The sequence below is a fragment of the Pleurodeles waltl genome, chromosome 2_2 (genome assembly GCF_031143425.1).
Source record: "Pleurodeles waltl isolate 20211129_DDA chromosome 2_2, aPleWal1.hap1.20221129, whole genome shotgun sequence".
In the NCBI taxonomy this organism is placed as follows: domain Eukaryota; kingdom Metazoa; phylum Chordata; class Amphibia; order Caudata; family Salamandridae; genus Pleurodeles; species Pleurodeles waltl.
In genome coordinates this window covers 633,021,848-633,036,089 of record NC_090439.1, presented here as the reverse complement: position 1 = coordinate 633,036,089, position 14,242 = coordinate 633,021,848, and positions in this window count along the sequence as shown.

The following is a 14,242-nucleotide window of genomic DNA, read 5'->3' as shown; positions in this document are numbered from 1 at the left end:
TTGGCCACAGGGATAGTGCCCCTTCACTGGGAGTGATGCCCACAGATCTGTAAAGGTCATAGTCCTGGTTGGGTTACTTTGATGTGGTCTAGTGTGAATAATCATGTGTCTAATGTTACTGGTCCTCTTGAAAGCAAACAGATGAGGGTCAATGTTCTCTCCTGTGCGTCTTAAGATAGACCATGTCATGTTGATAATTTTCTTTATCTAATTAGATGTTGGTGTAAATGTAGTTACTCAGGTCAGTCTAGTTTTTTGAGGTTTTGGATGGGTCGCCAACAAAATATTCCTATTGATATTTCCAACACATTTTCTAGCTGAGTTGATTAACTCTTGAGGATAATGGTGATTCATCAATTTCTGTGAAAGTTCTTTAGCTTGACTGTGGTAATCTGCTATGCTGCTGCAATTTCATCACAACCACAGGAATTGACCGAAGGGTAAGTTGGTTCATGGAGCCCTAGTATTATGACTATCATAAAGGAGTAAACTGTTCCTGTCAGTGTGTTTCTGAAAGGTAGATGTCTGGATAAACCCTTGGTGTAGGGTAAGGAGAAGATCCAGAATTTAAATCTCTTTATTGGAGGCTGTAACAATGAACCTCAAATGTTCATCAAGAGTATTGATCCAGTTAGTAAAGATAGGTATGGTTGTATCTGCGCCTTTCCATACAATGAAAATGTTGTCTGTGTAACCATGTCATAATTTAATATTGTTGGTAAAGGGATTATTAGTACCCAAAAAGTGTTTATGTTCCAAACATATATACGTCAGGGCAATTGTTCTAAACAAACAGATATGCGTTGACCTGGTGACTTCACACCTAATTGGTTGAGTGAAGTTAATAGTATTGTAACTGTGTAGTTACGGTTCTGGGGCGGGGGTGTACAATGGACCGACCAATTCCACCCTTTACCTCTCTTTTTGCCTCGATATTAGTAAAGCGGCTCATTTGTGGTAATAGGCTTGAGGGCATTGCTCGGGTTCTTCATATATTGTTTACTATGGCAGACCTACAAGGTCTAAGCTTCCACGACATTGTGAATGCCGTTCTCCAAACTCCATCAATACTAGGGGATGAAGGTATTGTCCCTACAGGTAGTCTAAAAAAAAGATTGGGATAATACATCCTCCCTAAAGCGTGAACTGATTAAAACTGTCCAATGGGGGTCTATCATGATGGAATATCTCAGGGCAAATATATCACCAAATGGCTTGATTGTGGCAAATGTATCTCAAATCTTCTTGACAGATCTAGCCTTTAGAAAGGACTAGGCACATATTGCATAGAAACTGTTGTTGGTACCCTAGCACATCCAAGAGCTCAATTACAGTAAGATGCTGTTGCTTACAACATTCAGCCTTATCTGGGATACATCCTTGAATATCTAGTTTGCAACAACCAATGCTTGTTAAACGTCTCATTTATTATAACCATTGCTTGTTGATTATGCACAATGTATTCCACCTGCTCTAATTGTAACTGCCTAAACATGTACTCTTCACGATGTGATCTGTATTTGACTTGTGCCACAATCAGGAGGATAATTGCTCATTTCCTTAATAAGCAATCATTGCCAAAAGGCATATCTGCACATTTTATTATTTAAGGATGCTCGTGAGTCTGGAGCCTTGCTTTTCAGGTCAAGTTCTTGTTCTCCAGCCTGCCTCCAGTCGAGTTTCAGTATTCCTCGTTTTATGACCATCTTCCAGTCAAGTTCCAGCAGAGTTTCTGCAATCCTCACCCTCTGGTCAGCTTCCTGCAGAGTCCCGGCTCTCCTCTTCCGTCTTCTGCTGATGATCCTGTATTTCCTGTAAAGGAGGGAAAATAGGAAAGGTGAAAAAAAAACAGTTTGGGTTCTTCTGAAATTTTCAAGAAAGTGACTTTATTTCAAGGCAAAGTAAGATTAATCTTTTAAATGAAACAAAACAGAGATCTGTTTATGACAATAAGAACTAGTGTGATTTATCATTTGAGACCGGATCAAGATACCGCTAAACAGACATTAAAGAAAGACATATTTCCTGTGAAAAGTGCTCCTCTGAGAATTAGGAGTTTGGAAATAGAGCAAGTTTATCAGAACTATTATTGGCAAGAGATTACACCAGAAAACAAAGAAGCCCTTTGGTCAAGTTGATTGTTTTTTTAGTTTAAACATTGCTTCAGAGATTCTACAAGTATTGTAAAAAGAGAAGAGACTTGTTCAGCCTTATGGAAACATATGTACAATGTGCCAACGATTTCTGACATTATACAATGTACAATAGTTAATGCAAGTTCAATGTATTAATTAAGTAATTATTTTGAAGCCCAGCATTCTGAAAAACCAAGAACCCAGTATTTTGAGAAATCAGAAGTCCTGATGCCCAACATGACACACAGTCCAGGGTACAGCAGTCCAAATCTGTATTCCACGAAGCAGAAGCAGGGACTGGCTTGTTCTCATTATTAATACTTCAAAGCGGCTGGCTGAGAGTATTATCGTTCAGATTATTATGGCCGAGTCTACACTGAAAACATCTGTCCAGTTTACTCTGTTTAAAACACGTCTGGCAGAAATCAACTCTGAATTGAATGAGAATAAAAAGTATTTGACACGACAAAAAAAAAACAAGTTACTATAGGATTTTAAAACATTCAGCAAAGAAAAGATTTTCCATTATACTAAAGAGGATTTTCAAGATCAAACTGTATCGAGGCCCTCGGATGAATCTACAGGTTCCCCAGAAGAAACCACAATACTACAGTAGTAATTCCACCACCGAGGGATGGAGTAGTGATGAGGATTGGTGAAAGGACCAGCAACCCCCAATGTGCCAACCTGCAAATCCAGTCTACCAACCGTGCCGCAGGGTACCATTTGTTCCTTTTTTAGCAGAAAGGCGGGGCAGAGAAGGAGGCAGAAACAGGGTAAGAGAAAGGCACATCCAGTGGGAAACAGAGGAACCCCAGATGGACACAAGGAGCAAAGGAAAACAGATACCAAAGAAAACCTAGTGATGAATTCATCATCAAGATACATAACTCCTACAGCGATACAGGTTTTGAATAAAGGATTTTGTTTTGTCCCCACCCCTAAGGAAGACCTGTTCTAATTGAATTGCAAGTTGGCATACTTTTTCAGGAAGATTCGTCTGCATTTTTCTTCAAAGATCAACCAATGAGAACCCATCCTGAGGACTTTGGCTTGAGAAATCCTTCTAAGTTTACACCACCATCCAATATGATTCCATGTGAGGTCCTGTCTATTGAAAAAGCATCCCTAAATAATGTTCAAGAGACCCATTTCACACAGCTCTTTCACAACCTGTCCAGTCCAGAATGAGCAACTATCAGCAGTCTAGCTAATGATAAGGATATTACTATAAAACTGGCTGATAAAGGAGGAGCTATAGTGATCCATAACGCTGTAGCTTATCAACAAAAGTGTAAAAGATTGCTGAGGGATACTGCATTTTATGAACCAATTGCCAGTGGTCCAACTCCCCGGCTTTAACATCAGGATTATGGTGGAAGAAGCAGAACTTTCTGGTTGGATTATAAAACATGAGGCGGAATTCCTATGCAATGGACAACCATGGATTCCTTACTTCTGCTGTTTACTAAAGATACATAAGGGCATAATACCCACTCCTGGACAGCCTATAGTCTCTGGCATATGATCAGTATTGGAACCACTCTCCAAATTCTGTGATCACTTCCTGAGACCAATAGTACAACAAACCTCCACATACCTTAAAGACACTAAACCTCTCTTGACATTGCTTGATGAAATTAACTCCCAAGGTCCCACTGATGTCTTGATTAGTATGGATGTGGAAGCATTATACAAGAATATAACACAAACAGCCATGTTAACTGTGGTGGAAGAAAAGCTGTAATCTGAACAATGAGACTCGCCTATACCCACTCATTTTGTAGTGGAATGTGCAACTATTGCATTGAGGGAAAACTTTTTCCATTTTGAAGTGCAACTGTACCATCAAATAGAAAGACATCTAAGGGGAGTACCTTTGCTCGATACTTGGCCTGTTTTTATATTTTTAGCTTTTAATAGAAACACCTTTTGGGTACTAATAACTTCTTTACCAACAACATTAAATTATGACATTGTAACATAGATGACATTTTGAATGTCTGGAAAGGCACAGATACAATTGTACCTATCTTTACTAACTGGAGCAATACTTTTGATGAACATTTGAGGTTCATTGTTACAGCCTCCAATAAAGAGATTTAATTTCTGGATCTTTGCCTTACCCTACACTAAGGGTGTATCCAGACTTCTACCATTCAGAAACACACTGACAGGAACAGTTTACTCCTTTATGCTAGTCATCATCCTAGGGCATTACGGGCCAACTTACCCCTTGGTCAATTCCTGCAGTTGTGACAAAATTGCAGCCGCATAGATGATTACCCCCGCAAGCTAAAGAACTTTCACAGAAATGGACAAATCACCGTTATCCTCAACTCAGCTAGATGACGTGCTAGAAATATCAAAAGGGATACTATGTGGCAACCCATATAAAACCTCAACAAACTAGACTGACCTGAGTAACTGAATTTACAACAATGTCGAGTAAGATACAGAAAATGATAAACATGAGATGACTTATCTTAAGAAGCACAGGAGAGATCATTGGCTGTCCACTGTTTGCTTTCAAGAAGACCAGTAACATTAGAGAGATGACTATTCACACTAGACCGCGTCAAAGTAGCCTAATCAGGTCTACGACCCTTACAGATCTATGGACATCACTCCCAGTGAGGAGCCACTATCCCTATAGCCAATGCAATATTTGTGCACTTGCAACGAAAATGAGAATGGTTGAGATGGGTCAAGCAGATACATGGCATCTGAAGAGACGTACAAATTGTGACATAAAAAACTGCATCTATTTAATCAAGTGTGCTTGTGGCATGACTACACAAATGGTGAAGACAAGAATTCACAAGCATTGTAGCACCATTCGATGTCAGCGTGCAGCAACAAAAATGAGCACACATTTAATTGAAACTAGACACTCCCCAGAGGACTTTAGGTAGGTCATTTTTGAGGCCTTACAAGGTACTCATGACAACGCACAGCGACTGTTTGTCAAGGAACAGCGATTGGTCTTCAAGTTACAGACCCACACAAGGGATTTAAATTATAATATTCCGTGGTCTGAGCTAGTCCCTTGATAAGATTTTTCCCTTGAGTGCAGTCTTATTTAAATTGTACCGTTATTGTCCTATCAGAGTACCATCCAACTTTTTTTTATTTTTCAGAATTGCATTAATTCTTACAAATGTGTTTCCCCCATACAGAAGACATTGCTATTAAGTATCCAGGAAAATTCCTTTCTACTTATACACCTAGCATGCTTCTATATTAGACGCTTGTGGAAACTGCACCAGCTCTATAGATTGATTACTGTATCTGTGATTTCAAGAAAAAACAACACCATTCCAACATGGCCTCCACTATTTGTCTTTGGTATCATAGCCTAGTCCTACCTCTGTGTCAATGAATGTTTACTTAAATTTGGACCACCTGCAATCCACCTACAATTCCAGGCATGTGGATGATGGGTAGGTCAGAGAGACTGCTACTCCTTGAAGACTCTGTGAGTACCCTTCCTTCTGAGAGGTGGACTACAGGCTATAACTTTTTGGTTTTAGTTTTAGTGGGAGATGTCATCCACTAAGAAGCGGCTTCTTTGATCAATGTGTCAGTGCGGGCACTGTGCCGGAACTCCCTATGCTTAGGGCGGGAGCTGTCAAAAAACTTTTTCCATATACAACAAGATAGATCTACCATTTCAGAGATATAATAACAATATCCCATTTGCTTGATTAGGCACAATACTCCCTAGATTAAGGGCTGAGGCTGCCAATATCTTCCTCATACATGGCAAGGTAGACCATTACGGATACATATATAAGTAATATTCCATATGCCTTGGTTTATTGAGCACAAACTATGGCCTCTGGTTTGTAGTTACATCAACTTAGTAGGGTGAGAGCTGTCATTCCTTTATCTATGATTGATATTAGACCCATTAGAGGATTTGGCTTCATGATAATGATGCACACAGTGTTTGGAACTCTGCAGGTTTAGGGTGGGAGCTGTCAAAATCTCCAAATACAGCAAGATGAATTTACCATTATGGTATATATAAATGAAGACACAGATCACATGGGTATGAATGTTTTAGGGCACTGATATAAACCACGTATAGTATCACCTTTACAGCATGGTTTTATGAATCAACCACAATATGGATTTTTTTTCACACTTGTGTGCAGTGAATTGCCGTGTGTAAGCACTCACACCATTTGCATGCTGTGTTCTTAATCCTGTTTACCTTTTCTTTCTTCTTAGGCCTTCCTTTACTGTAATTCCTTTCAGGTAGGCCCAGTGTGCATTTTAACATAATTGCTCACTAAATAGCTTATTTAGCTCCCCCCACTCTTATGAGGGATCCTAGGACCTGACGAATGCCCCAGACCATTTTGGCTATATGAGAGGGCAGAAACATGTCGGCCATATAATTTTTTAAATGACACTTTGAACCATTATATTCAGGAGTGTCTCAATGATTTTTAGTCTTACCAACAAACACTGCCATTAAACTAATAGGATATACCGGTGATTTGCTAGGTAATTTTAACTTTTTCTTCCAATTTAACTGGAACCCCGCTTTATCCAGCAAGATTGAATTTCAGCACTCCCTCAGAGTTCTTTTAACAATGAGGTTGAGTCTACCCAGGTAGTACCATCCTACCTGGGTGGGGATAGGTGGTCATACAATGAAGCATGACACTATAATGTTTGTGAGATCACCTATGCCGTAAGGGGAGCCCCATCCTCTATTGAGAACACAGTCACCATTACCATATCCGATGCCGATAATTAGATTACCACGTTCATGATCTGATGATGAAGTGAACGGGACAGACTTGCCTGTTCACAACTTCCCCCATAAATGTTGTGTTGTTGTTGCTTGTCTCAGGGGTTTTGTATGGGAAAGATACACTCCATTTTCTCTCTTTGTGTGTAATACAAACACATCATTTGGATACATGCATCTCTATATTCCAGTCTTGTTTATTTTTCACAATGACCAAGACATGTGTTCGTACTAGGACATGGGAATCCTCTATATTTAGATCCCTTTGGGATTTGATTAGATATTTCCCACTGGAAAACCTATATTAACTAGCAGAGTAGGAATGTGATGCGCTGGCTGCCACTGACCATACTGAATTATAAGATTAACACAGCAAGTTTATGACATTACATTTTTCAACAACTTTAGCGCTGGGGGCAGCAGACTCCATGCACTTCCAAGAGGCCCATGCCTCTATTGAGGTGGCTAAGAGACTTCTTGATACTCAACACTAAATGTACATCGGCATGCTTCACCTTATCCCGTTGGTATCCCACAATTTATTTTATTTTGAGTTTGGCTTCACAACTTATGTTACTCACAAGATGTGAACACTTTATCATTTGATATTAATGTATAAGACATGGTCATTAATTATGTTTTACAGGTCATCACTGAGATTGGGATAGTTTCCCCTTTTTCAAGAGATAAGTACCACTGGGTTTTGTAAAAGAGGAGTATTAATACCTTCTAGTGAGGACTAGGGGCCATATTTATACTTTTTGACGCAAAACTGTGCCGATGCAGTTTTGCGTCAAAAGGTTTAACGCCGGCTAATGCCATTTCTTTGCGCCACCAGGGCGTCAAATTTATACTTTGACGCACGGCGGAGCAAACCACTGGTTAGAGTCATTTTTTTCACTCAAACCAATGTGCCACATCGTAAAGAAAAACAACGTTAGCGTGGCGAAAATGATTTTAATCCGGTGTATGACGTCGCAAACCGGATACGTGCCATTTTTTAACGCAAAAGCATCAAAAAGCGGCGCAAACACAGCAAACTGTGTAAAGGAGCCCCAAAATGGATCCCAGAAGCTATGAGACCCCAAGAAGATGACAACCGACCAGGAACCAGCCAGGAGGACCCACACAAGACCCAGGAGAGGGAGAAGAAGAAAAGGAAATGTCGGTTCAGTGCAGAGGAGCATGAAATACTGGTGAAAGAGGTGATGGAACACCAGCACCAACTTTTTGTCACCTCTGAATTGCGAATTGGGAGGAGAGAGGCAATTTGGCAACAAATTGTCGATAAGATTAACAGTGTGGCAGAAGTACAGAGAACAGTCAAGTGCAAGAAATGCTGGCATAACTGCAAGCGCAGGACCAAGGAAAAGATGGCCAGGAACAGGAAGGCAGCACTGCAGACTGGAGGTGGGAGTCCAGCACCACAGGAGGTCCTGGATCACATGGAGGAGATGGTGGCAGCCGTCATCCCTGAAGAGATTGTCGCAGGGATTCAAGGACAGGACAGGGCAGACTACCAGGATACAACAGAGATGCAGGGTAAGTGGCATGGGGTACTAAAATGCCTAATTGTTAACTGCAAGCAGGGGGGGACATACCTACTACACAACACAACAGCTGGAATTGTCGCTACACGAACTAGGGCATAATTTCCAGTCTCAGGCCATATCCGCAAGTGGTATTTACCATTGACAACAATTGCCACTACCATCTCTGCTGTGTGTGCAGGTCAAGTAGCTAATGGCAGTTATGTGCCCATGGATCAAACACACCCAAATTAGAGGGTTCAGGATGACAACGTTATCAAACCCCTGTAATGAATATAAATGTGTAAATCCTGTCAAATGCCCTTGTCCATAGGCGCTACAAACATCAGGTATTGTATGTAACATTATGAGGTACACAGCAGTAATGTCATACCCATGTTGCACATGTCAGGGTCTACCCTGTGCCTGGGTCATAATAGCTGCAATGCCACCATGCAACATCTCAAGTGTCATAGTGCTAAGTCAACAGCATTGAGGGAGAGGACATGTTTCCAGCTAGTGAAACACACCCGCATAGTCATAAGAGGAAATGGAACACCTCTAGGACCATCAGTGCAATCCAATGTAGCACACATTCCCCAACATCAGCAGTACACACTACCAATGCTGACTCCTGTATCGTGCCACGCCAATGCTATACATAGTAAATGCTTGGTCTCAGCAACATATAGGTCGATGTGAAATATCAGAGACTGGGTCAGTTCCAGATTGTTAAGTGTGGTGCAAGTGCCATCAGAACACCCACAGCCAGTGCAATGCCACACCATAATAATGGAAGTAGACGGAGGGGTGAGTAGGACAATAAGGTGGCAACATACAATTTGGGCAGAAACTACACCTAGAGGATGTGACGCAGACATTTCCCCAAACTGCCCACACTACGGCCCGTATTTATACTTTTTTTGCGCCGCATTTGCGTCGTTTTTTGACGCAAAAACGGCGCAAACTTGCAAAATGCCATTGTATTTTGTAGGTTTGCGCCGTTTTGCGTCAAAAAGCGGCGCAAATGCGGCGCTAAAAAAAGTATAAATACGGGCCTACATGTGACATGCAGGTGGGGCATAAGACTGGGAGAATGCCTATATTTTTGACAGGAACAATGAACAGGAACCAAGATCACAATATGCAACTAATAGGAAGTCAGGCACGTCACATTACAAATGCCACAACACAGACACACTAATTGTACAATATCTCATTGCAGAGGACGATGGCTCTCATGGGGATATGCCTGTCTTGGACTTCCCTGATGACATGGATGACGAGCTGACAAACTTCAGCCAGCAGACCCTCCAAGATGTCCTTGGAAGCCTCCAGACCCCACCTTCAGTCACAAGGAGGAGCACAGAAGTAGCAGCCATCACAGAGGACCCACCCATCACCCCAATTGTACGACCTACCAGCTCCAACCCTGCTGAGTACTCTGACAACACTGGCACCAGCTTTGAGAGGACTGTAGTTGGAGTACAGCGGGAGCTGGCCAAGGAGGTGCAGATGTGGATGCAAAATATGGCAGCCAGTCTTGAGGGGGTGCGTTCGTGCATGATGTCATCTGCAGAACAGGCAGCAGCCATGCAAGGGCAAACATCTATCCTGCAAGAACTTCAACAAAGTGTGAAGGAAATCAGCACAGAAATAAGGGAGTTGCCACAACATCTCACACAGCAAACCTTTCATTACGTGCACAAATGCAATATTGACCCCCTCAGGGCTGACCTGGCTGCCTACCACAGTGATGTAGCAGCTATACTTAAGAACCAGCAGCTCCTCCTTGCTGCAGTCCTGCCCTTAATAGCCCCACAGATGGCAGCTACCGGGATTTCTGACTCCACGTCTTCAAGCACTGAAGTGTGTGTTGCCCCTTCAAACCCACCACCAACAAGGGCAGAGGAGACGACACACACATCAGAAGATGAAGACGTGGAACAGATCACCTTCACCCGTAAGAGTACCCGGTAGCACAAGTCTGTGCCAAATGGGCACTTATATCCTAGGTCCTGTGCTTGTTAAAATGCAGGTCTTGCAACAGCTGCTCACATGCACTGTTCTCCAGCCCACTGTTCACCTTGACACTATGCTCTGTGATTGTCTCTCACTACCTCATTGGCAAGTCATGTTCCTCTGCACTGTATGATACTTCACCCCAGCATGTCCAATGACATGTCCCATTGCACCTGTGTAGTATCACAATAGAATGCGTCACACTAATGGACTCACAATCCTGGACTATGTTAAATATTGCACTACAGCACTTTAAAATAAATAGCACTTACACAACCACTTTGTCTCTGTGTAATGTGACACATCAAATGTATAGAAGATTAGTGATGTATGTCACATGTCAATGGCCATAGAATCTCAATACAACTGCCTTGAAAGATTGTGGGCTGATAACTATGCACTGGGGTCTGGACTGTATCATCATCTGTGCTTCCTGAGCGTTATTTCTGAAGTAAATAGAAAAATAACAGTAAAATGCTGTGTTGGACAGAAAAAATCCACTTCAAGGGATGTTTAAGCAGAAAATCAATGAGTTCAAATTTTCCTTCTGGACAATCTTTAGGCATGTGACATCCGACTATAAACTTTCATCACATACACACACACCACACAGCAGGAATTAATGTGTACGAGTGTATGGACAAATATGTAACCTGGCAGTACAATGTGAGAAATGACAGGTGTGAGTTATGTATACTATACAACATAAGATTATACCAGCACTCACCTTATCAGGGTTCACATGGACATCAGGCTGCAGGCAGATATACCACAGTGCCCAAGATTCCAAATCTGGTCTCAAACTATGAAAGATTGAAAACATACTTCCAAACTTAACAACACATTGGAAACCATACTAATCTTGAGTGGTGGGTGCAATGAATGGCAGATGCATAGAGAAGTAGCTTTGGTGTAGCTGCCAACGTGACAGCTCAATTGAAATTGGGAACAACCAGGTCAATAATGGGATTTGGATGCAGGATGGATCAGAAATGCTAATACTAAATTGACACTGTTCAACCACTCCAAGGCCCTGATCCCCAAGCATATGACACATACTGTAAAGGAGTACCTAAATATTTATTAACTGTAACAAATGATACGAAAACTAGGTTAAACACCTTAACTAACCTAACCTATCCTAACTACACATTACCCACAACTGGCCCTAACTACCCTAATCTAAACTTACTTATCACATTTTACAAAATACTCTAAACATCAACCCCCCATCCCCCCTTAACTGACGGGACAAATGTAGGACAAAATATACTAACCTAAACACATACTATCTTATCCTAAACAAATATACATATTTTTTGTATTTTTTAATTTATTTTTTTGGTATTTTTATACACATAAACCCCAACATCATCCCCCTCCCACCCACATAAAAAACACATGTTAAAATATAATATCCTCCACCCCAACCCACTTACACTAACTAAACTAACAGCCTATTCTAACCTAACACTAAGCCCCCTAAACCCACTAAATATAAGAACCAGGAAAAAGGAGGGAGAGGAGGGAATCTTGGCTGAGGGTCCAACATTCACAAGTTTGCCCTCCGTAGGATCTTCTTTATCCCATGCAGTCTCCTGCTAATGCGGGACCCCTCCTGCTGCAGCCTGTCCATCCTGCGCAACATCTGTTGCATGTCACATCACATGTCCATAAATTCTGCATTGTCTATGACTGCAGCAGGGGTGGTCTGTGTGCCACTAGTGGATGGTTGTGCTGGTGCTAGTGCCATGCTTGGAGGGGGAGGTGCAGAAGCTGCTGTTAGTAGGCCAGGAGCGGATGATGTAGAGGGACCTGCAATGGTGGCTGTCATCCTTGGTGCGACTTGGGTCGGAGTGGTGGTGCTGGTGGTGGTGGATGTTGTGGTCAAAGATGGCCCCCCTTGGGCAAATGCCCTCCAGACCCCAGTGGCTCTCTCATGGTGATAACGCTGTGCCATGTTGCGTAACCCAGACTCCATATCCAGAATGTGGCGGTAACGCATCGCTCTCCTCTGGAATTCTCTGATCTGATTGGCATCCATGTTGGCAGCTGTAAAAACAGAGAAGCCAAACATTAGTTTCATCATTGTGTGATACATCTACTGATGATATTCTAATGCTTCCTCAAAATTAGCTTAAACAGTCCAAATCCCAGTACAGATCATAGATTGTCCATGATGAATGGCATGCCAACGCAGCCTACACATCTTCGATCTAACAGCACAGCAATGTTCTAAAAGGTGTGTAACTACTTAAATGATCTATGCATCATTGTTCTGCCATTAGTCACATAACAAATGCTGCAAGTACTCCACATGTGACAAGCCAACTAATGACTTTCTTCTGGATGACAATCAAGGGCCACAAGATCAGTGATTTGTAAATGGAATTGCCAGGACGGTATGCAGTTGCTAATCATGATGGGGTATCCTAGTTTGGAACAAATGAATGTTGGAATTACATGTCTGTCTTCTACACTGGGATCCTCACACCTAGGTACACATATTTCATAAACCTAACCCTGTGCTCGGGGGGGTTGGACATGCAACACATACTTTCAAACATCAAGGACAGCCAGGAAGCTGTAGACAGCTGTCCATGGGTTTGGTCAGTCCACCACAGGTCCAGGGCTGCCAACTAGGATAGACAAAAACATTGGACAATCACATCCACATTTATGTTCCTAATTGTGGACAATTGTCAGCATCATTTGATCTCACTGATACCTTTCCAAAAACCAGCACATAGATGCAAGCACCCATTTGGGCTTGAGCTGCATGCACACCTATGACATTCTACTCAAGTGCCACATAAACGTAGCACAACATGTGGAGCTAGATGCTGCTAGGAAGTCAAACATACAGTCTTACATGTTCATTAGTTAACAGGGAGGCTCAAGTCTGTGGGTAATAGTTCGGCATCACTGGTCTGTGTGACTTGCTGACTAAATCATGAAAATGCCTACATCCAAAATTTTCATTGGCATAAATGTAGCAACTAATATCACCCTGTTCACCTGCCCATGCCTACAGCGAAGCACTAGATACCCAAAATATGACTCTACACCACTGATTGTCCAACTCAAAAATGGAACAAAATGTCAAACTCCAGTCAAGTCACATGTCAGATCATGTGCCAGCACATCATACCTTGCTATGTGTCCGACACACAGGAGTCAATCACACAACAGCTGCAAACACAACACAGAACTAACATATCAACACTTACTGGATATGTCTGGGTCCGCAAATCAAGCCACTTCTCCAATTGTGTAGGGGGCTGGTCCACCTGTAGAACATGGAATGGTGAAATGGGCTCAATGTCTGCTCACTGTACAAACCATGGAACAAAAATGCACTGTGTGTGACATGTTATATGATAGACCAGTACCTCAGAAATGTAGACACCCCACCAGACATACCACTGCAAACATGTATTGACCCTGTCACTCCAGTGAGTGATAGACACACATATACACACATGCTCTGGCCCTAACAATCATGTGGTGACAAACATGAATACTCAGTTGGGTGCAGATTTATTTAGAGAGGGTATTCCATTTCTTCATTTGTTGTTTTGAGAGACATGCAAAGCCACATTCCAGGTGCACTGCACTACCAGTCACTCAGGTATTGTGGTGTGTGCATCAAGGGACAATCAGTTACCGTGTGATGCTCATGTGGGGTGGGTTTAGCTCATGAATTATTATGCTTTCTATGGTCCATTATAAGTGGGCCTGTATTGTCTGTAGGTTACATATGCCACATTGCCAGTGTACCCACAGCTGTA